The 27228-nt window shown below is 43.9% G+C and overlaps 1 long non-coding RNA gene across 1 annotated transcript in view; it reads right to left on the bottom strand.

The window, feature by feature from the left end:
• Window positions 1-119: 119 nt before the first annotated feature.
• Window positions 120-27228, bottom strand: part of LOC142417833 (uncharacterized) — a 50450-nt gene continuing 23341 nt past the window's right edge. Inside the window, exon 3 of the long non-coding RNA XR_012778139.1 lies at window positions 120-176. This is a non-coding gene — a long non-coding RNA (uncharacterized LOC142417833). The remainder of the gene's footprint in view (window positions 177-27228) is intronic.

The raw sequence follows: 27228 nt of genomic DNA, 5'->3' as shown, positions 1-27228 counted from the left end.
TGTGTTGAGAAGAAATGGAAAATAAAACTCTGTTTTCCTGAAATGATCCTCACTCTCCATACTTGCATGGTATCCGTGGCATGTGGGCACCGCACCAGCTCTAACGGGGTCAAGGATATAGACACTCTGACTTTGAGAGCCTTTCCCTCCTTCTGGTAAATCAATCCCAGCTTGACCTGCTGGTAAAAGTCAGCAAGCACAAACACACCGAGCACCAAGGGAGTGGTGGTTAGGACAGACAGGGAACACGATCTGCAGAGTGCTTCCAATAGCCGGGATGCACCAGCGGACAACGGATGCTGTCCCATCGCTTTGCATTTTTACTTGTGTCATACCTGGAATTTCTCAACAAAGCAACAATAACCCACAGAAGGAAAGCAGCAGACCAGGGGATCCCTCTGCTGGCCTCTGCTGCCTAAACGTACCATGGCGCACTCCTCTACATGCCTCTCCTGCTTAAATAAGCATCCCCTTTGGAAAAATCAGAGATTTCATTAAAAGCAGCAAAGAGTTATAGTATGCAACCATTTATCTTGTTTTAACATGGATGTTAGGTAACAGATGTCCTATCGTGTGCTTTATTCCTCAGCTCTGTTTTTACTCCTCATCTCCGAGTTTAACACTCCGTGGAATCAGTAAAGCCAGAAAAATATCACTTCACGTACGTCTGATTGAGAACCGGGCATAGGGATAGCGGACTTGTCTCAGATGTTATCAGGCACCATGGGTTTGATGCAGGCTCAGACAGACCCAGTGGCAGGGCAAGCAGCGAGGCTGAGACAGAGCTAAGGTACAAAAATTATTGAGTTGAGAGAGAAAAAGTTTAAAATGGAGAAAACAGGAGACAGTCAGAGAAGGAGGCCAAGGACATAGTTAACGATATGAGGAAGACAGTGTCCTAAAAAGTTAGCATAAAATAAGGGTCCCATGCTTGGTGACCAGTACTCTCAAGGCATTTTTCCGAGGTGGCTGCAGCCTTGCCACGCAGGGTTTACAACTCTCCCTGACATACAGAACTGGGTGCCCTGGAGCTACCACAACTTTTAACTGTTGGAGTGAGTCATCTGCTAGGAAGATAAAACCACGTGAAGTGACAGTGAAAAGGTGTGAGAATTCCAGTCAATTTGACAACTCCAAAGCGGTTTCACAGGCCCATCCTCTGAGAGTACAGAAATAAGCTAGAAAGGGAAAGCTAATCCCTGGTGTGTCTCCATCAAGACCCCAGAGATACAGCAGGAATAGAGCTGGTCCTGTACATTTACAGCTGGCTTTTAATTTATATTTACAACTGTCTTTCTAATTCCACTAATCCCAAGGGGACTGTAAAGATCACAGCTAAACTGCATATTAAGCTTCCCACCGCAGAGCTCTACATAGGCATGACTCCTGACTGCCAGTGTTAACTGAGTGTTAACTCTGGGACATACTAATGTTCTGTTTACCCAAAAAACCCACAAAACACCCAACTAAACAAACAAAACCCCCCAAAGTTAATGCCATTCTTATTGGCTGCTTTGCGATTCATTAAGGTTATGGTTAAACACTTGCAAGCAAAAATTAGTTTACAAAATTAATCTCTCAGCTTGTCTTCACAGCAAGATTACCTGAGTAGTTGCAACTCTCCCAGGTCACAGATGCAGTTGGCTGCAAAGGGGACCGGGAGCCAACTGGTCAGCTGCCTGGTTGGTGTGTGGATGAAGACACCTGAATTTAAATGCTTCTGTACCCTCCTATGGACACTATACTCTCAAGAAAATACAAGACCTCCCAGAAGGATTCATTGCTATGTTTAATTCTCTCCAACATAAAGCTTAAGCAAGATACTTTAAAAATTGTTCCCATTCCCAGTGTGGGCTCCAGCTCCAAGGGAAGCTCCTCACCTGCCTTGCTCCATACTAAAAGGACATCATGTCCTTTTTTCCTCCAGACCTGCTGCAAAAGCATGCTCTCTCTTGAGTCACAGACTGGTTTTATGAGCTTCCAAATAATTGAAAAACCTCCACCTCAGACCCTTGTGTCCTCAACATGGAAGACCAGCCTTTTACAACACATCACACCAATTCACACTGTGGTGACAATAAGACCTGTGACACCTTGCTGAATCTCACAGTGAGAAAATGAAAAGTCCAAATCTTCTCAAATTGTCAAGAGTCCAGCTCCAAGCATGCTACACCCAAGGGCTCAGACCGAGCTTAGGTCTGAGCCTCTTCTCGCCCAAACATCGGCCTTTCTGCTGGCTGCACTGACACAGGTCTTGCACTTGCCCCTCACACGCTATTTCTTAGCAGTCGCTCCTTTTCCAGCCCAGGCTCTTCCAGGTAGCAAGGTTTCATATTTATTCACAAATGCAAATCGTGTTTCCCCGTGTGGAGCAAACCGAGTGCCCCGTTCCCATGGAAACAATTCAGATGCATTTATATGAATGGGCAATTTTACAAACTGCAGAAAAATCCTTGGCATCGTCACAGTTGAGGGCAGACTCAGGGACTAAACAAACCAAGTTCTTAAACCTCAGTAACAGACGTGGGGAGATAAATAGCCACGCAGCAGCAGCAGGCAGATACAATGGAGTCAGGATTTCCACTGATGCTGACTTCGAGCAGCCACGGTCAGAGCAGTGGGATACAGCAGGCACGAGTAACATAAGCAGAGGGTGCCTGGAGCATTTCTTTACCGATAGTTCCTTCTACAGCTGATACCAGGTTTTGGGCTACCGTAAAGAGCAGTGAAATCTTCCTCAACACAGACCTACACTCCCCCACAAAAGATTCTCCATCACCATGAACATTTGCACCAAGCAATGGGGGACTTTAGAGGGCTGGTTTTCATTATGGGGTGCAGAACCAGCACAAGGGACCGAACAGGAGAGTAAACCACAAGCCAGCGAGGTCTCGCAGTGCTCGAGCCTGCTTTGTCAGGAACACTGCTGTGTGCAGGGGAAGCCTTTGGGCGAGAGCCTGGCACGGACGCTTCACCTGTGCTGGGTCCAGCACTCAGTCCAAAAATGAACCCAGGGGCTTAAGCCTTTACCTAGTCTGTAAAGAAATTAAGACTGAAAAGAGCAAGTACATGTTAATCAGTACACATCACTTGGTCACTAGAAGATTATTTACTGGGGATAGCAGGAACAGGAGACAGTGGTCTCAGTGCTGATGTCTGGTGGTCTTTCAGGAGTGTTAGCTACCAATATACCAAACAGCTCTGAGGCAATGACCACATTTATAAGGTATCATTTCCAGCATTTTTTCTACCACCTCAAAAGGAGTGTCCAGTCTGCACTGGTCCTCCAGTGTGTAGGGTGAGCCACCCAACCCTGAGTTAGATATCCAGAGGGAGAGCGCCAGCCTCTCTTCACTGGCTCCAGAGTACCCCAGCTGTCCCATTTACATGCCAATCTGGCTTTACATGGCTGGATTAGATGGGGTGAATCTCACCCCAGCTCTCAGCAGAGCAGATACTGCTGATATCGTATGGCTGTGAAGAGCAGGAGAGCTACAAACAAGTCCAGAGACAAACTGCTCAAACGCACAACCAGCTTTCTGCAGCATGACAGTGTCCCGCTCTCCTCTGCTCTCAACGGACTCCAATGCTGGAGAAGAGACAGCAAAGGCCATTCTTAGCTGAGGCTGTTGAATATGCAGACTCTGCTGATGCTCTGGTCCTACAGCTCCAGATATAACTCACTGCAGCTTGCATGGCCAGCTTCATCACACAGGTATCCCCACCAGCCGGGACAAAGTTGCCGTGAAAGGGTTCACTAGGCAGATCCAAAGATCATGTTCCCAGTTCCCAGCTAACCCCGTTCAAAATCCCTCATACTTTGAACAGCTTCTCTAGGAGGCAGGGAGGATGGGCTCAGGAGCCTGGCTGTAAGCAGATTTCAACTCCGTCTGCCAGCTGTTTTCCTCCTTTCATTGATATGTTTTATTGGGCAGTGGAATGATGAGACTGTTACTTCCTTCAGCTGGTATTTCAACAGCAACTCTGCAAACGCCATCTTATAAAACAGAGAATTTCAAAGCAACAGATTGCCAAGGTTATCAGATTTGGACAGCACTTGCCAAATAACACATGCAGTTTTTGGAGATGTGACTGTTCTAAACAGCAAAACAAGTTTCAGTTCTTCAGTAGGGAAAAAAAGAGTCTTTCCTATGAGAGATAATTCCTTTATTTGCGTATCAGCTAAGGATCTTTTGACATTCATTTTAAAGCTGCTCTAGAAAACTCTTTGCTGTGAAAAGTTTGAACTGGTCATGCTCCAAACCGCACAAAAAGCAGGCTGTCTCTGCAATGCCAGCCAGCGCTAACCAACGGGGATCCAAGCTCAGGTTTTGCATATGTGCCCCTGCACTGTTCGCTCCAGTTTACAAACCAGAAATTATTTTGTGAACTACTTCAAATTATATACAAGTGTCATCAAATTTTGAATTGCTCATGGATAATTCACTACGACAAAGAAAAACTCATCATATAAATTTTTGGGCAAAAGTAATTGCTCCCATGGGTTTACAAACATACCGTAAGTCATGAAAACTACTAGATACTGCACTCTGGATTAGTCCCAGCCTCACTCATAGCACCGAATTGGTTGTGGCTCTTATATAAAGATAGAGAGCAATGATTTCCCAAATACTTTTGACCCGAGAGCTACCCTCAGAACTTGTCACAGATCACTATGTGCTGTAAGCACCAGGCAGATTTGCAGCCCCCTTACTGGGATGTCAGAGTCCACTTTGAGTCCACAGTTTGGAAGCCACTTCTTGGTACTGGAAAAGCTTTTCCTCCTTGAAATCAAGGCGAGATGAGCAGCCGGTAGCTTGAGGTGGCTGATAGCGAGGCTTGGTGCTCGTCCCCACTGCAGGGTATGAAGGAATGCTGAATCTCTTCTCTCCTTAGGGCTCCTAGCCTACGCAAGTGCTTTGCCTAACATCAACCCATTTTCCATCTAAATTCTGTACAGCTGCTGTTTGCCACTAGATCAGACCTTAATGCACCAAGTCTTCCTCATTTGTGGGGGGAAAAATTGAAATTAACCAAAGGCTTTAATATATGATGATAATAATTATCGAAATGCGATAGCTAATAAACAGCCCTCCGGTAATGGGTTTGATCTGCAACTCCGTAAGAGTTTGCCAACTTAGATTTCTGAATTTGCATTGCTTGCTTTTTGCATATATCCAGAGACTCCTTCAACTTCTCAGCTGCTGAAGCATGACAGTTTCCCATCTCCAACATTTCTGAAGCTCTAGAGTTTTAGGGAAACAGGGTTTGCAGGTCTTTTTCAGGTAAGAGACTGTCACCTACTGTGGAGGGGCAATGGAAGGAATCCCTGCAGCCACACCAGAGCCCAGCTTGCTGCTTGAGGACCATGAATCATGATTCACATTTATTTAAAGGAAAAGGGACAAAAACATCACTCAGTGCAACTGGAGCTAAAGGAGATGCATTTGTTTATGTCTGTGGTAAATCTAGCCTATACATAAAATCTATTAAATTCTTCATCAAGCTGCAGGATAGATTTCTTTAGCACATACCCACCATGTGCAGGGAGGAAAGATTCAAGGCCCACTCCCCAGCAGAGAGGTCTGGGACTCCTCTCGCTGCTGCTTTGGGACACTAGCTCAGAGGTTGTTTGCAATGGCTGTTCCCTGCGATCTTGAATGCTAAACAGTCTTTAAAGCTGCTGCCAGGTTTCATTTCATAGACTCAGACCGCTCTGCTGCTGACAGCACAGCCCCCGTACAGCGCATAAATGTTTCTACAGCTGCAAGAAGCGTCAAAAGATCCTTTTAGTAAATAGCATCAAGCCCAAAGATTTTGAAGGATTCATCAAGCAGATTTAACCGTCCTCTTCCTCCTAACTATTTTATTCCTGCAGTGGAAGATACAGTAGTTACTGCACAGGGCTACACAGCAGAACTGGTCCGTGCTAATCATGGCTTTACTACATGCTCAATATATGAACTTAGCTAAGACAGTCTCACTGGTCTAGAGTTTATCTATCCCAAACAGATGATAGGAGTCCAATAATGTGCATAAAAGCATGTATTATGGGAATTTGTATAACAATAGAGTCGTGAGGCATCATTGTGTTCAGGCACTGCTCAATTAGACTGAGATGGTGACAGCAGCTGCCCTAAGAGAATTCATAATTGGAGAGGAGGAGAAAGGAAGCCGGTGTGTGCCCAGGTGGGGAAGGGCAGCACTGCGACTTGCTCACGGTGGCAAAGGACATTGTGGCAGGGTGAGAGATGAAGCTCTCCCATGCTCAAGATACTCCCCATGCCTAGAGATCCTTCGCTATTGAACATGATACATTCATGCATGCAAATGAAAGCCAAATGCAACGTGGAATTATTATCTTGCAATAAGCTACATTGGAAGGTTTTTTCAATATTTGTTTAAAAGCATGCAAATAGCCTTTTACTGTGATCGAACTCCCTTATTTCCCCTCCAGAGCTCCCTTACCTAGCCTTTGTCTAAAATGAACACCCAGAGTGGGGCAGAGATAACCCTAGAGGAGGTTGTAGCAGTTGGAAACAGCAATGCTACCCCACTGCCCCCTAAAGCTGCTCCTCACCAACACCACAGCAAATGGGAGCTAAATAGCATCCCTGATCCCAAACAAGGCAAATGCAGATGGTGCACGAGAAATTCATGCTGCTTGCTTTTGTTTTTCTCAAGCCATTGCACTGGCTCTGTGGGATTTCTGAGAGCACTCTGACCTGTTTGTGCAGCCACTTAGCTCCCAGGTGGGGACAGTCCCTGGGGCATCACTTTTTGTCATTCAGTCTCATAAACAACTTGGTAAAAGAAAAAGATCTCAGAAAAAACAAATCAACAAACAATAGAAATGATGAAACAGCTGACATGATTCAAATCCGAAAACCAGCCTGAGGTCTGAGGGGGGAAATGCAGAGATTAAAAGGCTTTCCCATGAAGACAGTACTTAAACAGGTGTGATTTCCTTCCAAATCAGTTCACTTGTCCATTATTTTAGACTACTGCTTTGCCCTTGATAGGCCAATTCTTCCTCTCAACCGCATCCCTCAGGGAAGTCATAACCCTCTGTCTGCACTTTCCTTGTCTGCTTCCCTGGGAACAATATCAGCTACAAATCCAGATTTATGACTCGGCTAAGAGAAGAGAGCTAAAGAAAGCAGGCAAGGAATGACTTGGTCAAACAAGATATAGCTGTGATCAGTAGCAGAAGTGCCAAGGGAAACACTGAAGGAGGGGAGAGAAATATTCAAATGGGCTCTGCTCAAAAACATATGCTTTGGTAGCACTGGAGAGAGAGATACAAAGGTACATCCAGTGAACCTCTACCCTGGTCCAGCCCAATGGCTCTAAGCACCACATTGCAATACGCTCCTCTAGGAAGAAACAGTTTGGGGCACGTGACCCACATACTTCTGACTGTCCCAACAGCCCAAAGCAGTGTTTTATCACTGTGATTCCAGAAGACAGAGGCTTGGAAGGTTTTGCTGGTTTTTGGTGTTTTCTCTAAGCCATTCTGGCTGGTCATCCCTTGGTGACCTGCATTACAGCCAGCCTCCTCTTTCCTTGCTACCCCAAAAAAGCAGTGATGGGAAAACCAGCCTCCCCCTGCACTGAAGGAACAGCCCAAAGCCTCTATAGCCATTGCTCAGTAGAGCTTGTCTAAAACATTTTTTTAAATTATTTTATTATTTTTTTTAGATAACAATATTCTCCCATGAGCTCTACAGCAGAGTCAGTAAATTGCACTGGTATTTGTTTGCCACTGACATCTTTTTGCCTCTCCTCCATGTAAAAACCAACAGCATTTCCTACCAGCTTTGTGCCTTTGATACTTCTCTGTAACACCGTCAAGGAAAGCACTTAATTCTCCTATATGGTTGATGCACAGCCACACACTCTCGCACACACCACAGGTCCATATCACTGCACAGATGCTGTTGGTATTTTGCCACCAAGGCACAACCTCAGGCAGACATAATTGCCCGCTTTCAAAATCCAACTTGCAATGCCAAAGACCCCACAGAGCATTCACCTTCAATTGGGTGGACATGCATGACAAACACACACTTCTGACTGCAGGAGACAATGATATATAACACTTTAAAAATCCATATATTCTTTTTCATTTCTTTCAATATTTTTCCTCTTGAATTTCTGTCTTAAGGGACATGATATCCCAGGCTGAAGCTCCAGTTCTAGACCAGCTAAAATATCTTAAGCTACTCTTCCAGCTAATATATCTCGGTTCTGGTTTCCACCTGTATGCTGTGCAGGGGCTGCTGAGCACCACAGGTAGGTCTGCTTTCATCCTGCTCAGCTCCAAGATCCAAGCTATGGCACCTAGCTTTGGACCACAGTCCCTGGGACTCACCTCAAGAAAACCAGGGCTGACCAGGGAAAAATTAAATCTTAGGGTGATTGAAGTGTCCTCTGGAAGTGCTTGTCTCTCCCTTCCTTGACTAGATACAAAGCGGGAGTTTCAGATGCTGAAACTACATGGGATAAGTCCAGGCTGCCATGTGTGTTTGGACCCTGGATAAAATGAATCAAGCACTTTCTGGCCAATGACTTTGGCTGCCACATTTCACAAGGTTAAGGCAAGAGAAAAACATTCGGCATTTTCACACAGGAATGTCAGAATTCCTGTGGTGGCAGAGGCCACAGGCACATTTAATCTTGTTTAGCAGCAGGATTTAAACCTCATATATTGCTTATGCAAAATGGCTGGAAATGCTTCTCTGACCCCAGCTGACTTCTCTTGATTAACAGCCTGTGTCACTTTTATTTTGGATACTGTGAACACAGTTGCTATTCTGCACCCTCACGCAACATCACCAAGATCCAAGAAATCAAACCAGCCTGGGAAGTGGTGTGCACAAAAAAAAAAAAAAAAATATATATATATATACACACACTAGTTTAAGACTTGCCAGATGAAGAATAGAAAAAGATGAAAAATACTTTGGTGGTACTTTGAAGAGTGATGGATGAACGGTGTCATAACTCATGACATAACCAAAACTCCAGACAGTACAGAATTAGCTCACCGCAAGCTCAAATTAAACCTTCTCTCTAACCAACCGTGATGTGCTCCAGGCTGGAGGTGCCGGGAAAGCAGCAGCCCGTGCACACCAGCCCCGCGGCCGGGCACAGCGCTGCACAGCCCTGGGCGCTGGCAGCTGCAGTCTCTCTCTCTCAAAATAGCTCCTAGAGTGAGCGTTCCCAGACAACGTGGAGATAGTATGCAAAGATAAAATGCGACATTGGACCAGATCCCAGGTATCTTCTCAGCTCTGTGATTACAGCATAAAACCCATAGAATGTTTATCATGTTGGAAAATGAATCACGTCTGAAATTAGTGAATAGGTTTTCCCCAGGGAATAAAAGCCTCTTCCCTTTCCTGTACCACACAAGGATCCAAAAATAGGACACAGCCAGAGCTCTTCATTTCAGACTATTATTTTGTAGACACCCCACATGGACTTAGAGTTAAATAACTGTCCCTATGAAAACAGTCCAGCCACTACCCAGTGGTGCAGGGGGTAATGCTGCTGGAGGAGCCTGTGCAGACCCAGAGCTTCTCTTGGCTGCGGGATGCTCCACTTCCAAAGCCAGGACATAGGCAGAGCAGTTTTAGCCAACATGTGCCATTCCTGGGCTGAGATAGACACAGCAGCATGGGCGTCAAGCAGGGCAGAGCTGCAAAGTAATGCAGGAAATTAAAAGGAAAATGGGATTGACTTGCATTAACTCAAAACATTTCAGGGGGAGAGGAGAGCTCCAGCCAAGCTAAACCATATTTGCATTCCTGCAGAACAAGTTAGGTACAGGGCATCAAGACCAAAGACAACTAATAAAAGATAATTAGTCCGGAGACTGGCAAAAATATAGCCACCTGTACCCAAGCTCTGATTAAGCACAGCCTTCTGAACTGTAATGTTCAACTGAGTGTTAGTGGTTTGGGCTCAGACCCAGTGTCTCCTGTCCAAGTTCTGATTAAATATGAACCAGAGACAACTCACAGCAAAGCCAGCCAACTCCTGAAACCCTTCTGAGGTGCTACCAGTCCGGGAGGAGAGCAGGCTGAGTACAAAGTGGTTTGGGGATTTCAGGTGGATTCTTTCAAATTGTCTAATTACAAGAGGAACTGATGGAGAGGGAATTTCATTTTCACTGTAGCAGTAAGGTTTCAGTGAGCAAGCTAAGCAAAAATATCTTACAGGGACAGATCCTGACACGCAACATTTCTTGAGCATTTTGCTTTAATTCCCACCTACCTACCTGTTGCTTTCTATCCTTTCTGCTTTCTATTCCTTGCCTTGCTCTTCCTTTGTCTTTAAGTGACTTTTCAGGTGTCTGTTTTGCTCTGACTGGTAGCTCAGATCTAACTAGGTTGTTTCTGCTCTGCAGTAGCTTCCTGCATCACTGGTCTAAGTCAATCCCACGGCAGAGAGAAGAGCCCTGACCACAGAGACTTACACTGCTATTAAATTCTTCTCAGAGTGCAAGCTGAGAGTTTGTGCCCCTTCCTCACCTACCCTGAGGGCACCTTTCATCTTTGTACATCTTCAACCTTTAAAACCGTGTCGCAGAGTATTCCTGTTGGGGTGGTCTTAGAGCAGCACAACCTTACAATGCTCATCTACCTTGGAGCTGCATGTGGCAGCTCACCTCCAGCCTAGATTACAGACCACAGCCTGTCCACCCCAGCTCCTCTACACCTACAGACCCTCTCATCCTTCCCTCTCCTACCCAGGACTCAGCCCCTTCTTTGCAACAACATGGTCAGCACATCCACCCCTCCCAAAGAAAACCAGAAAGGGCTTTGGCACAAGCCCTCCACCTTGCCTCATGCCTTCTCCCCACAGGCAGCTGGCAGGCAGATCCCAGCCTCAGCCTCTGCTTTAGACACACTACCACGCAGTCATTTTCTTTGGAGCCCAGGCTTATTTTTGCAAGAGGCCTTGCCTATGGGCGTATTTCTCGCAGACTACTTAAGAGCTTGGCCTCTTCCCTGCCAAAATGACCCACTGCCTGTTGGTTCAGCTCCCAAAGCCCAACTTGGGACCCCTCTTCATGCATACTGTTAACAGTTTACTTAGCAAATTTTATGATCATGACCTTGAGCAGACCTATCACGCTCCCAGCACTTTATCACTCCTTGCTGCACGAATGACATGAGCCAACTATGCAGGGGAGTGTTTAACCAAGCAACTGGAGCCATGTCCTCAGCATGGTCAACGTGGCAGAGAAAAGAGTATTTTTCTTGGCAGCAAATACCTGGCAGGCAAATCAGTTGCCATCTCACAGCTCTGCCTTGCCTCACTGTCAGCAGCATCTGCTCTGTGCAAAACTATCAGAATATGACCCTGTGCATTTCCCATTCCTGCCCTTTTCGTCTCATTTACATCAAAGACTCACATGGTACTTAGATTTATACTTTTTGCAATATTTTATGTCTGACTGAATCCTTTGCATCAATAAAAGGTTCCATCATCTGAAGTACATAATCACTTTTATAGCCCATTTCTTGGTAAGCGCTGCAAATAAAGTGCAGAGGAGATTTTTCAGTATATTCCTGTCTAGTGTTTTTTACCCATAGACATCCAAGCACTTTAAAAGCCAGCAATACATACCAGTCAGCATGATTTTATGGCTGGGCCCAATAAAACAAGAAGAGGCAAAGTGACTTGCAGATTTTCAGAGTCTGAGAAGTCCAGTCTTCTACATGCTGCATTAAGAGGTTTGCTATTAAATGCTACAATAATTAGACTCTAAAGCAAAGCACTCCGATCTGCTATCGCAGGAACACAGCTGGAGCCACCTTCTGCCCTCACCCCTATGCATGGTGTGTTTTTTCCTGGTGATCCGTCTCCTCGCTCCAGAGCTCGCCAGTAAATCCACATAGGCTATATGGCTCAGATCCCATGCTATTCCTGCTGTCTAGGTCACTAATAAACCCTGTAGTGTTTCATCGGCATTTAAAAGACAATTCTGACTCTCTTCTTCACGCACTGTGACTTCTCCAAAACCTCCCCAGCCAAACCCCATGCTACCACCTCCCCCTTGATCTGCTAGACCCAACCTTGATTGCCTGAGCTGGGGGCTTTGGAGTAAGTTTCCGTCTCCTGAGCTCGTGAATCAGCTGCTTGTTACACATTCCCTCCAGAGCCCTTCATTACTAATGCCTTTGCTTTTTTTGGCCTTGCAAATTTCTCTATTCCTCATTCTTTTTATTTTATTTTTTCCATTTCACTTCCCTAGAGGTTGATATATTCCTCCCCCTCCTCCTGAAGATCCTATTGCAATCCCCAGGGCTAGCGGTCAAAGAAGTCAAAATGCACCCTTTTTGTTACAGTACTGGGGACATTGCCCAGTATTTATGGGCATTTTTCCCTCCTAGGAGGTACACAAATGCAGAAAAGCTAAACACACTGAGCTCTGCAAGGGAGGAAATCCATCACAGTTCAGAAAATACAGAAATGTATCTCTCCCCAGAACTGTTGTTATCCATGTTCCTAATTGGACTTAATGTTTATAATCACTCTGTGCTTGTTGAAGGGCCCCATTAACCCACCAGAGAATAATTATGCCAAGTCACCTTCATCTTTCTGATTTATTATATTCCGAGAGATAATCAAATGAATTAGCAAAAAGCCAATTACAAAGGACAATAAGTAAGCTGGAGACAGACAATCGAATTGGTGACAGGCAAGGACTGCAGAAACAGAGATCTAGACATGCCAGAAGCCCTCCTGCCCAGTAAGGGTTTGCGAAAGGCCTGGGAGCAGGGCTGAAGTGTCACCTCCCACCGCTGAGGACAACAGGACAGAGACCACGTGCATGCAACCTGGGGACACATGCACTATTCTTTATGCACGTACGGAGATGTCCATGTGCACATCTCCATAAAGGGCATATGGAGATGTGACCTGATGTCAGTCTGGTCAAACTGGCCCAACCCTCCGCACACAGGATTTTATGCCAGTTCAGCTTAGAACAGTTTACGGAATGTTGGTGTAACCAGTTATGAACGGGCACAAGTTCACAGCAGAAGTTGGAGATAAAACTGAGTTAAGTTAAATGGCAGAAGTGAATTCTTAAGCTCATCACAGACCAGCAAATTCGAGCTCGCTCCTGGCTCTAATGCACAGGAGGCTGTGCAGAAGGCTGGGCTCTGGGGGGGAATGTCTAGCTGCCCATATAAAGAAAACCTGCAGTCCTCGTGTTGCTGCTGCTCTGTTAACCCTCTGAACATGGGCTGAGTTTTGCAGTTTGGCCTAACCTCCCCATGACACAAAAGAGAGGCCAGGACTTCTATCTTTCTACTGCTGATATCCAGCTTAAAATTATCTCTTTAAAAAAGCAACCAAACAAACAACCAAACAAGCCAACAAACAAACAAAAAAAACAATGCATAAAACACTTGACATGGTAATTTAACATCTCTGGGTGCTGCAAGCTCTAAGCACCATTTAAAACACTTGCCTGCTTTTCGCTGCAGGCAGATCTCCAGCAACACTGACTTGCTGCTCAAGTCCAAGGTCTTTCATTATGTGATTTTTCGTAGCTATATATATTATCAGCATCACACAAAAAGCAAGACGGTGCCACACGTCCCGACAGGAATGCACTGAATTGCTACATATGTAAAAGGTGGATGGTAAGTGAAAGCGGTTCACAGAACAGAAGACTCAAAGTCAAGTACCAAGAGAGGGAGATTCACATTTTGTGTGTGTATATATACACACGTAGGAATATCCAGTTGACCATGAAAAATAAGTCTTGAGTGGAGGATTTCAAATTGTGCAATACATCCTAGAATCAGAGAAACCGGACTGCTGCAGGGCTTTCCCTCCCCCCCCCATTATGTGAACTCCCTAGGAGCACACAGAAAGAGGAGTAGGCAGCATCTCAAACGCACTGAGATCAGCAGATGTTACATGAGGTTACACCACGTACCTGGCAAGCTCAGGTTTCCTGCAACAGTTGTCAGTGATTTCTTAAATGCCAACGAGGTGCAATAATATTGTCTCGCCTGCCCAGTTAACAGTTCTGTGGTATCCCAAACCTGGCCAGTAGTGCTGATTTGGATAGCTGAGGATACACTGCCCAGCAAAGGTAGCGATAGCTCATAATACGGGAAAAATATCATGGAGAAAACCAGAGAGAAAAAAATAAAAATAAGTTTGCTTACAATTTCAGATTCCATATTTCAATCGATTTAAGATAGAATCAACATTTCTGCCCATCTAAGGATACTTTTTCTAGTAGCTCCGAGAGCTGTCTCCTCTTCCAGTTATCTCAGTTATTTGAGCCCATTCCTAACAGACAATTCCTTCCATAAGGAACAAATTTCTAGCAGCATCACTGACAACTGGCTGCAGTTTTTCCACACAGGAGAAACAGTTATGTAGCACAACTGCCACTTCCTATATCAGACCCAACACTTCCACAATGCCTAAGTGTTGACAGCAACACTATCCAACACATTTCTAATCTCATAGCTCTTAAAATGACTAGGAAGGATTTGAGTGACCAAAAAGAAACAACATCTACCTTCTATTCCTGCCTATTATGTATTATGAAAGTGTAGTCCACACATCCCCCTACTTCTTTTAGAAGACACTCCTTCAAATCAAGAAGGCAAGTTTTCTCTCCGAGCAGTGAGTTTCTTATGTAAACCAAAGAGCCACTAAATTTCACAGATTTTCTTCCTTATCTGTAGATGTGTCCCAAGCTTTTCTCCACCAAGACAAACCCCTTCATAAGGTGCCACCCTGGGACAAAACATGTCCTCCCCAGCCCTCCTTGCAGGCTCATGGGCTACGGAGCTCACACGGGCTTTCTTAGAAGATTTCTTATTTGTACAATCAAAATGGTTGATGTCTGGCCTTTGATTTCTTTCCTCTCGTGATTAATATTAAACCATGTTTTGTCTGCATTATAAAAGCATCCATTATGATAGGCTCATTAATGCACTTCGTGACTCGTTTTTAATTAAATGGCTTATAAACTCTATTCTTTACCTTCTCCTTAGTCGGGTTGATGGATGAGCACTGTAAATTACTAAGAAGGACACAAGCCACTGCATCTCAGCCACAGCTGTTAGCAAACACAATAGCCCTCCTCTGTTTGGACAGAAAGGGCACTGAATGACTTTAATGCCTATGCCTTGCTTGGCTAACTAACCATCATAAAAGTAGCGTAGATACAGCCCAACATAGTTTCATTTAAAGAGGAAAGAAACTAATAAAACTCCAGCCTCAACACCAGCCCACCTTCCCATGCATGCTTGTCTCTCAGTCTGATGTGCCAATCGTCATGATATTCTGGGGTTAGATATATGCAAGACATTCACCAAATATTAGCAACAGACTGAATTATTTGCTATATCTTACTTTCCTTCTAGCAACCAGGCTTACATGCACACCTGCAACATGTATTTCCTTCCTCTGTGTGCACCTTTGGGCAATTTTGAGCAGCTAAGTGTTAACGACAGCTGAATGTTTTCCATAGCCACATAACCTCCAGCATTTTGAAGGCTTATAGCTCAGCTGGTTCTGAGTAGCGTATGAACAACCTTCATCTCTCAAGGGGGCTGGTTGTGGTGTTTGTGTAAAACTAGACAGTATCTTCAGCATTTGCTAACCTCGGTCAGAGAGTAGAAACGTAGGAGTCAGGCTGAAGCACCTTTGACTCTGTTAGAGCAGATGACAAATGAGATGCTACTTTTTCTGAAACAACTGTTCACCCCAAGTGGTGGCAGTCCCCCAGTGAGGGACCACTACCATCTGGGAACACAGAGGAGTTGCACTTCTGTATAGTCTGAACGGCCACTGCAATCCCCAATTATTTCTAAGCAAAGGATTAGCAGGAATTCAAACTTAAATGAAAGAAACCAAAACGTACTCTTCTCTTACCGCAGATGGTACCACAAACTCCCATCTGAACCATTTTGCAGTTCAGAAAATCACCCTGCAAAAGCCATTTAATGACTCAAATGTGCACGTGTCCAGCTGGTGGGAAGAAGCTTTGCAAATCTCTCACTTTCCATCCAGTGGCACCTGCTGTTTGTCGGCACATTATCAGGGCCAATGCATTAGGAAACCATATGGCGTGGGGAAGGCGCTGCTGGAATGATTCATCTTGCACTAATGAAGTAGCAGGCCATCCATGAAAACTTGGTTATACTTGAACTCAAGAAAATGGGATGCTTCTTATAACATTGTGCAACATTTGCTGGGACTCCTTGGCAATAATCATCAATTTTTACAATAAGGAATGATTCTTCAACCTTTAAGAACATGAAGATATCACCAAATTGTCTCTAGGGGGTTCCATCCTCAGGCAGAGGATGGACTTTCAAAGAAACATGATGAAAAGAAGTCTGCAGCCAGAAGGTATTGCCACATTTCAGAAAGATCAGTCAAGAAACGTGACTTGGCTATAGTCTGATATCTTCCAGAGTCTGGGACTTCCCACAGTTGGGCTTTTGCTTCCCCCCACTGCAAAACTAGGTCAGATGTGAGGTCCAGTTTCCAACGTCTCAGAGGCTCAGGGCAGAGAGACCACGACCATTGCTGGGCTGCTGCTCTCTCCCTCCAGAGGAACACTTGGGTACTGGAAAGGGACAAGGTGTTTCTGCTTCCCTCCCTCCATCGCTGCCAAGAACTGAATTATTTGGCAGTTATATATATTAGACCTTAAAGATCTTAATCTGTGTGATCAAGTGCCTGTTAGCACCTATTAGTAAAAAATTGTACCTTGTTAATGGCATAAATGAAAGCTAGGAAATTCAGCATTTCCATTGGACACAAGTGAAAGAAATAACTCTTTCCTGTAATAAGAGATCAGTGCCTGGGACCCAACAGCCTAAAATATATTTGTGAATGTCCATGTTTGAGGATGCAGCTTTTCAAATTACTGAAGGGCAGATGCCAACACCAGATCCAGATCTCAGTTCCTTGACACATAACTGGAGGTGGACTTGAATCACTGTGTCCCAGAGTTAATAGCACATATTACCACCGAGTTTGCTCCTCAGGGTGGATAACGGCTATCAGTGTGCGCTGGGTGTGCAAACACAAGGTACCGAACACATACCTGGCCGCTGCACGGCATCTGACATGCTGTAGTTCTCTCATTAAGTGTTTAGTAACTACTGCAAGCGAGAAAAACACATGGCTAGTATTTCTGGCTTGTAATTTTACATGCAATCATCTGATTAGTGTCTTATAAGAGCATATATGATCATACAAGACTGATTTATCTAATGATAAAACTGCTACCTACTTTGAGGGAAGTTACCCCTTAAGTGCATAGCAAATGATTTCTGGGTCTGAGACAGAATGTGTGATTTTGTCATAAAACCCCAGAGCAACTTGCCTTAAAAATGTCACTATTCTAGTTTAATACTTATCATATGTATTTTAAAATGGAAATGTGGAACAACCGTAGTGAGGTTAGTAGATTTGCCCTGGAAGTATATCAGTTTAGCCAAGACAAGAGTACGTCCCCGATGACTGTTTTAAAAAACATCAAGCAATATCTATTCGTTCTATCCTCAGACCTGAGTTTCCAGTAGCAAATGTATGAACTTTCACATTAGGCGGTGACAGTGAACACCTAACATCAACCCAAAGCTGATCCCAGGAAAAGCTTCATGGTTCACTTGAGTGACCACTAATGGACATTCAGGTTTAAGCAATGGACTTAAACGAACTTGCAGTGTGTGCTCTTCATTGGTCTTTCCCACGTAACATCACCTCCAATACCTTATTGTTTCCAGATAGAACAACGTCTAGACTGTCCATAAAATTTGACTAAATATGTTTCAATGTTTGTTGGGGGTTTTTTTGAAAGATCATAAATCACCTAAAAGCCTCCAGTTTGAAAGCCACATTTTGCAAGCAGTAGAAAGCTATGGCATAAGTTAGAGGAGTTACATACAAAAAAAAATCAGAAGAATCAAACTCTTTATTCCTCCTATGGAGGAGTATCATCAGTCCTTTCCCAATCTCATTCCACTGATCGCAAGAGTCCACAAAAACAGAGCAGAACATAGCCATAAAACCAGCAAGTCTAAAGACACACAGTTATTTCTGAAAACACACACAAAAAAAAAAATCCTACAGCTTCCTGGTGATTTTCCCCAAATCTCACCAACGCTACCCAGACACCAGCACAGAGACCCTCTCTGCGACCCCTTCTCCACCCCGGGTCTCACTGTAGGTAAGGGGTTGCAAGCAGAGAAAGGACAGTGTCACACCTGGATCTCTCGCAAGGGCCACCTGAGCAATGGGCAGGTAGAAGAAACTCCCACATCTCAAACACAACCACGTCAGAAACGGCCAGAGTCACCACACAAGGTACTCTCCACTATCTTCCTCAGCAAGCTGACTCACCAGCCAGTGCTGCTTTCCATAAGGGACAAGGAGATGCCTAAAGTCCCCACCTAAAGTCCCCGTGTGGTTTGCCCCCACCTTACACCCCAGGGGCACCTGCAAGATGAGAATGAGAGGGGGGCTGAATAAAGCTGAACATGGGTTAGGGACTTTGGTGGGAGCAGATATGTCCATTCCCACAGTGAAAGCCGATGGCAAGACTTCTCATAGCTGGGATCCTCAGACAAGCAGGGCACAGGGCTGATCTCTGCTCAGATGCTTGCCAACTGCTTTGCTGGCTATTTGATCGTCTTTTAAATACCTGGGGGCACCCTGTGCTCGGCTGGTAATTTCACACAGAGAGAGACTTGCTAGGGAAGAGTTCGGAGTTGGGAAGCAGTTGAAGTATTTATGCGGCTGAACCGAGCAATAAGTAAGAGGGAGAAAAAACAACACTTAAAAATCGGGTAATCTGAGCAAAGCACATTTACATGCAGAATCCACACTTCCCTCCAGGGATTCATTAGAGAAGGAAAGGAAATTTGCTTCTGTTTGTTTGGAAAGACAGATTTATTAGTGGCTGTGAAAAAATTAAGAATTGCCAGCATTTCCCAGATAACTAATATATTTATTGTAGACCAAGTCAGATCTTAGTTTAAAGGGCAAAGAGCTGATCATCATGGTTCAAAGTGAGAAAGGGATGAGCCAAGATTCATGCTGCCCTTAACCTGTTTTGAAAAGGCCATAGGCCACTACAGGACATTACTACCACTATCAAAGGGAGCTTGCATCATCTGCAATTTGTTTGTTTTCTAACCAAAATATGCTCAAACTGTGATTCTTGGAGTTCAGTCTAGTTCTGGATGTGAATTTCCAAAGATCCCGAATGGCTCTAAATTCCTCCAAGAGAGGAACATTTAAGCCAATTCTCATTTTCCCACGTTGTCATGGTTTAAACCCAGTCAGCAACCAAGCACCACACAGCCGTTCACTCACCCTCTCCCCCAGTGGGATGGGGGAGAGAATCGGGGGGGGGGGGGGGGGGGGAAGAGTAAAACTGCTGGGTTGAGGTAAAGACAGTTTAATAGGACAGCAGAGGAAGGGAAAATAATAATAATAATGACACAAGAATGTACAAAACAAGCAACGCACAATGCAATTGCTCACCACCCACCAACTGATGCCCAGCCTGTCCCCAAGCAGCAATCACTCCTCCCTGGCCAACTCCCCCCAGTTTCTATACTGAGCATGATGCCATATGGTATGGAATAGCCCCTTGGCCAGTTGGGGTCAGCTGTCCTGGCTGTGCCCCCTCCCAGCTTCTTGTGCGCCCGGCAGAGCACGGGAAGCTGAAAAGTCCTTGACCAGTGTAAGCACTACTTAGCAACAACCAAAACATCAGTGTGTTATCAACATCATTCTCATCTTAAATCCAAAACTCAGCACTGTACCAGCTACTAGGAAGAAAATTAACTCTATCCCAGCCGAAACCAGGATACACATACCGAGAGATATTAGGTTTGATCCATAGCTTGGGGTTCATGTCCCCCAGACCCTTGGGACCATTGTGCCCTTTCCCTGCAATTGTTGTTTTTATGGATTGCCGTACAGTGGCTTATTCCTGGGGCAACAACAACATAATTTCTCAGCCTCTGATTTCTAGCACTTCCCCCAGGTCTGTCTGCCTTGTTTCCCAGGGCAGCACTGAGCAGGTACCTTCTCTTGCCAGGGCTGCTGTTCACCCCCCAGCTGCGATGAAGCAATGCTCAGACAGCAGCTCAGTTCCGGTGGGCGGGAGAAGATGCAGCAATTCATTAAGGTACCACAACAGACCTTTGGCAGAACGGACAAGCAGCAGTTCCTGGGAAAACAAACTCTCCTCCCTCACCTCAAGTTGTATCTTTTAAGAATATTCACAAGAGAGAAAAATAAAATCACTCTGCCAGAAAGAGGTGTGACCAGCATGGACATCGGAGCACAGGCTCAGCTCTCACACTTTCTCCAGGAGAATAACGAGCACAAGAATTAGCAGTGAATTCACAGCCCTCACCCAGATCCATCCTCATTTGGTGCTCGGTTAGTGAGCTCGCTGCTAATTGCCTGCTGCAGATGATACTTGACAGAGGCTAACAGCACACCTCGTTTCTCCCAAATCCATTTCCCCATCGCTTCCCTGGAAGACTCCATTCTTTACGACCCAACCAACGAGAAGGAAGTTCTCCCACGTGTGCTCTCCTCCCCTTGCTGAAGAGCCTCAGAGCCTCAGCTTCCTCCCACTGCATCTCCCACAAGGTGTTATCCAAAAACCTAAAAACTTCTCCAATAAGGCTGACTGTCTCCAGGATATAGAAGCTGTTAACTATGATGGGCTTCCTGCATTTTTTTTGCTTGGCTTGTAATATTAAAGATTTCCATGTAAAGCCTCTCCACAAGTACCACAGCAAAAGTTTCAGGTCGTGTGCACCATGTACACCGCAACCATGTACCCCATTGGCAGCTGTAATGCCAACCTGTTAGTTCTGGTGCTCACAGAAAGAAATGGCCAGATAATAACACTCAGCACCTTACCCATAGTTATTTTCCTCAAAGGAGGCCTGGGGAGGACTTGTTCATTAGTGTTTGTTGACTATTTGGAAAACATAAATGAGCTATTAAATAAGAAATGCTTCCTTTCCACCGTCTCATCATTATCAGATGTCTCATTGTCATTAGATCAGTTTGACTAATCCTAAATCCTAATTAGGGTCTCTAGATGTGACTTTCACACAATATAATCATAAAATAAATGCTAGTCAAAAGGGTATGAAAAAGTGCTTTCCATTGGAAAGTGTAGTTCTTTCAGAAATTATGTCAGATGAAATTTTCAGCAGGAAATGGTGTCCTGGTTCCTCAAGCCCCTCAAGTCAGCTCTAAAGGAGCTGTGGCACTGTGCACAACTAGAGCACAAGTACTTAAACAAACATTCCTAAAATCCTACAAATAAGGGCAGCTGAACTCTGTAAAGGAGAACAAAATTCTGTATTTCTCTCTCTGAACCAGAAACTCTTCGCTATTGTTATTTCAGTATCGGTGTAGCCCAGGTAGCTCAATTGCATCCTATTTAAAACTCCAGAGAACTTGGCTGGGCATCTGTGGCAGCACAACTGTGTGATTGCACTTTGCGATGGCAATCCAGGCTGTTCAATTGTTCTGATACACTCATCAAGTTATTGAGGTCTCTGTAGGTTCCAATACAGAAATGTTTCAGTGGTCCGAGCTCCAACTAGAGAACTAGCAAAGAAGGATAAACCTTGCATGGAACATCTGCAGGTAGATCATCTAGATGGGGATGGGTCTCTGTTCACAACAGGGCTAGGAAGCTTCTGCCAAAAAGGACATTATTTCCTATCTCAAGATGTGCATCTGATCTGTTTCTCTCTGGACCCATAGCTGCATCTGTTATTGCTGTTACAGGATACTGTGCCCAGAGATTAGTATTTTTGGATTTTGCATGAATTATTCCACTTACCAATCTGTGCAGAGTTTTTGCTCCACTGGTTTTGACAGTGAGCCCCATTTCTTTAAAACTGGTTGCTATTAAATCTTATAAATAATTTTGTTCCTGACCAGAGGAATTTCCAACAATACAATTACCTGTGAGAAGCCAATAAAGGCCATAGCTACAGTGCAATAATGAATTTATAAATTAAAGTTTGCTTTGCCCTTGAGTCAGAGCAATTAACATCACACAACCTTCTTGCAGAGCAGTGATGCGAGACTTCTCAGAAGCCACTTATTGTGAATGCAATCAATAGCTTACACTTGGGAGTCCATTGTGCACCATAAACAGGAGTTTAGACAAGCTCAGGCAGCAGCCAGTCTGAGTAATACGATGGCTTTGGTTAACCTGGTTGCTAGGCTCTGACAGAAGCATCAATTTAACAGCCTCAAAGACCTGTGAGCAAGGACAAGTTGGGAAACGCTGTAGAGCAGAGCTGTGAGCGAGGATGGCTCAGCAGGTGCAGTGCAGCAGAACAGCCCATATTCCAGCACTTCCCCTCTGCTCACTGCAGACTTCAGGTTCCTCTTTCCACATACATCTTAATGAAATTGTCCAAAGTACCGGTGTCACCTCCAGCTTTGACTGTCCCCATACTTCACGATTAGCACAAGAATTGACAAGACAAGTTAAATCATGGCAGCCTAATTCAATGACAGTTTATACAGAGATCTGACAAAATCCTCGTCTATGCTTATCAACAGCTATCAGTAAAGGCACTCCGATCAACTCCCATCCAGTCTGTTACCCTTCATTTCTTTCTAGCACAAACACAGGACCTTGTTCTGGGACATTTATTGTGCTGCTACCCATCTAGTTTTCCTACTATGAGGGCAAAGAGGCAAACTGAGTATGACACACCACAGATTGCAAGACACTGAGATTCTCATAAACCAAAGAGGACTTATTGCACCAACAAAAAATGCTGAGCAACAGGAAATTAAATATGTGTTCTGCCTGAATCCCCTTCCAGAATAAGATTGCTATTGTCCTTGGAGACAGAGCCAAGTCAACATCAGGATCATTTGAGAGCTGTGGTTGCACAAGCCCAGCCAGAAAACAAGACTACAGGAGAAGGTCCTCCTGCCACCACCATTATACCTCCAAGTCAAATGCCTCCCAACCTGGCGTGGCAAAGAAACTGTCTCCCTGTGAGGCTCCTGCATATCAGTAGATATCACTGATACTCAAGTACATGCCTAGGGCTGTGGAGACACAGACCTGGGGAGGGAGATGAAGACAGAAAAGTCACATGAGGACTGCAAAAGCTCCTCTGCTCAGAGAGAAGGAAAAAACCAGAAGAAACTGGGACATAGACTGCAATAGCAGCAACACTGAAACTCTCGAAGAGGCAGGGTCTGAACCCTGGAGGTTTTTTTTATTAAAAAAAAAAACTTAAAAAAAAAAATTCAGTGGTAGAATCAATTAGACCTCAAGAAGGAAATGTTATTAAAACAAAACCTGCAGATTTGGATAGAAAGTAAGAAAGAAAACCGGGCTTGATTCCTGACTGGGTCATAGCTCTTGATGGTAATAAGAGAGCAGATGACTGGGGAGCATACTGGGGTTTTCTAGTCTGACCGTGCTCAGCCTCATGCTAGGACTACTACTATTAGTAGTGCTAGTATGTAGTGGAATACAGATTCAAGATCAGGATCTTAAGGTGGACTTTGGGCTGTTCATAGCACTGAGGATCAGGGCAGCACTAGACCTAGGCATGTTTCTGCAGTCCCCTAGGCTTACCTAGTCCCAGAAGTGATAAGCCCTGAACCTATTCATTTGCAAAAGCTGATAAAACTGCTAAATGGATAAAACAGATAGCACCTGCAGTGCTCTAACAGAAACTGCATTCTTTGCCCCTGTTACATTACGTAATTCCATTCTGATAAACAACACAGATACTAAGATTATTGCACAGAAAGGTGTAATGGAAACAACTGCTTTAAAACCAGAAGTACAACAGTTCCTCTTTTTCTTTTTTTCCTTTTTTATTTGCTGCTAAACTTCATCACATCATTTTGACGCATTCTTTGTCAAGACCAGCACCTTGACCCTGCAAACCAGGAAAAACATAGATTCATTGTTTCTGGTTTTATGTGCAAAACCCCCAAAAGTCATATCCTTCCCATCACAACATGATCCAAAACACACCAACATCCAGCATCATTTCCCAGGCTCAGCATGACAAAATTATTGTAATTTTGTCTGGCTCCACTGATGGACACAAGCTTCACCCAGTCATTTTACAGTGCAGAAAGTACTGTCGTGAAAACATTTTACTTCTAAAGGTCAATGGGGCACTTAAACAGGGATTTTTCCTGAAAGACCATTCTGTGGGGACCTACAAGCTTCACACTATTACTGGAGACTGAATTGTCCAAGGTGCAAAATATACAACCTTGAAAATGAATACGTTCTGGGAGATGAACAAAGAAGAAAAGAAGAAGAAAATACAACTTTCAAGACTGGAGTGGTGAGTTGCCGGAGTGTTGAAGCTTTAATTAATGGTCTTTTCCTGGCAGAACTGGAGAGAGAAAAAAATAGCTGTAGCACAGCAGTAGCACAGTCATTTGCAAGTCTGCACTTCTGATTACCATACAATAGCTAGGAATAATTGCAAAGTTCCCACATATATTATAACCTTGGGAAACGCTCACCTTGCTGTGTTACTTCAAAGCGCGCTACTTAGAGCGCTGTTCTCTGCCAGCATTACTAGCAGAACTTATCTTCCAGGTTTGACCTTCTTCATGACTAGACAGGGGTTTGTGTCATGGTAAGAGTCAAGAGCAGTTCCCCAAAATTCTAGGGAAATAAGCACTGTTGGAGAATAATTGAGTGAGGACAAAGCACAGCTTTAAGCATTTGGGGTTCCCCCTCCCAAATGGACAATGCACACAAGTACATGTACATACTCAGCAAGCATATATCATGCAGTGGTATAATGATTTCAGAATCATTTCCAGGCCTTTTATTGTAGAATTGGTGCCTGATTGGAGTTGATGCAAAATAGGACTCACCAACCTTTTATCAGCTTGAATGCTCCAGGGAGCCTCAGCATGAAATAGTTTCCAAGAAATATATTTATAATGACACCCAGAAACTGCAATCTATGTCCAAAAGGGTCCTTATCTCCTTTTGAACTCAAAATGACAAAAATTACTATCGCTATAATAGCATAGTAATTGGTTCAGAGCTTTCTCTATTGGTTCTCCCTCATCTCACACCCGTTATTGGTAATGACCCCTCAGGAAGTCCCAGAAGGGTATCAGATCAAGTGGTGGATACTGCCAGTTGAACTAGAAGTCACCTCTGCAAGAGCCCTAAGGCTGAAGGAATAAGGCTAAACTAATAAGGGAGGTATGAATTAAACAAGCAGTCCTCCCCGCAGCTTGCATCAAGCTTATTCCACCTAAGACCAGGACACAGTGTAGGTATGGAAAGATTTATTAACCTGAAGAGACCGTGAGGTGATTTAAGGAAATGTTTCTACCAAATACAGAACCTCTAACATGTTCTTTAAAGATTGTCTTCTCTTTTTTCCAAGCAATAAGTACAGATTAGGTTTATAAGCAATTAATACAACTATCCCATTTGATCCTTTGGAGCAAAGCATTTGCTAAAATTTATTTTTATCTCTAAAAAATTTTGCCCATCTGATATGTTTTCTAACATCAGGAAGCAGAACAAAAAAAATATTTTGGCTGTGTTGTTTTGTCTTTTGAAATAAGGCCATTAGCTTAGTTTTAAAAATGTCTGTGTATACAGCTTCACATTCACAATAGTCTTTGTAAGGGAGGCTCTTCTGTGTCTTCACAGCACTTGTTCTTTTTCAACCTCTTCTAGTCAAAAGTAAAAAATCCGTCTTTTCATCCACTTTTTTTATGCTTTAGATTGTTGATAAATGTGGAATGCAGCATTTAGAGATCATGTCACTGTCCTCATTACAAAAATAAGAGCATTCTGAAAGAAAGTCCAAACATGTTCAGTGAAAGAAAAAGAAAAAAAAACACAAACAAAAATGAACACTGAACAAGTTTTTCCACTGAGTTCATTTCCAACTTCTTGGAATAAAAATGAAGTGCTCACTTTTTAAGAAGCGATGCTTCTGAGCAGGTGACTTGTGAGATAACCTCCCTACAACAAGGGACAATTACAGGAACCCCAAGGAGTTGGGACTCCATTTCTGGGGCAAGATTAACATACCACAAGACTTCAATACTTTTAATCCTCATGGAGTCATAGAAAAGGAGGAGGAAGAAGAAGAGTACAATTAAGGAAAGCTAATAAGGTCACTTGAGGTTGTTTGTTGGTGGAATTATGTTTGTTCACTAAGGGTACATCCTACTTGCATCCAAGAAAACTTCCAAAATTAATAAAGATTGGTCTATATAAGAACATTCACGGAATGAGGTTGGTTGTGCTCTCAAAACAGCTACATTTAGGCTGGGCTTTTCAAGACAGCCAAAGGAAGCTTGGAGCCTAAATCCCATGGGTGCCAACCTTATTAGCATAGCCTCCTTCAAAATGGCCTAGATTTCTTACAACAACATATATCCGTCCCAGTTTTCAAAGCATGTATGCTTCTAGGGAAGAAACAGTCTTATTGTCCCCATTCAGAAAGATCCTTGAGATGCTGAAAGGTAAACAAAGAGATCAGTTCTGCCTTTACAGAGTAAAAACAAGTACTAAGCCAGGCTCCATTTCTCCTGAGTTTGCATGGCAGGAGGAGCGCATGCAGCAAGGACCATGCATTTTTCAGCTCTCTCGAGGCTGAAAGCATATTCGTCTATCTAACAAAGTCTAAGAGTTAGCAACGAGCATATATATTCAGATACTAGGTTTTTTCCCCCCACACCACTTTTCACCCACACAAGATTCCCCACATAAGCTTGGTAATTGTTGCCCAAAATGGCAACACATGCTCTGCAATTATCATTAGAGTTAATTAAAGCCTCTATGCAGTAGGCAGCTTTGAATTGCTGTTTACACTCAAGTCTCTGAACATGCTGCAGGTAATTGAAAGAGAAGCGTCAACCCAATATTGTTGATTTTTTTATTGGCAAGGGTTTGATAATTTGATTTTGGTCATCACATATTTCTAAAAATAAAAAATTAGTTTTCTCTGAAGGTCTCACTCTCCCCTTCAGCACGCTCCACTAAGCTATTTTCATGTTTCCGTGGCTGTTAGTGTACTGATGCTTGGAAGTTCTAAGAGAATTAGGTCAGAAAGGAGACAATATACCAAAAAAAAAATCTTATGTGTATAAGGGGGAAATTCTGAAACTCTGCATTTCAGACCA

This window comes from Mycteria americana, chromosome 16 (genome assembly GCF_035582795.1).
Source record: "Mycteria americana isolate JAX WOST 10 ecotype Jacksonville Zoo and Gardens chromosome 16, USCA_MyAme_1.0, whole genome shotgun sequence".
Taxonomy (NCBI): domain Eukaryota; kingdom Metazoa; phylum Chordata; class Aves; order Ciconiiformes; family Ciconiidae; genus Mycteria; species Mycteria americana.
Note: the sequence above shows the minus strand (reverse complement) of the source record. Positions and strands in the feature narration are given on the sequence as shown.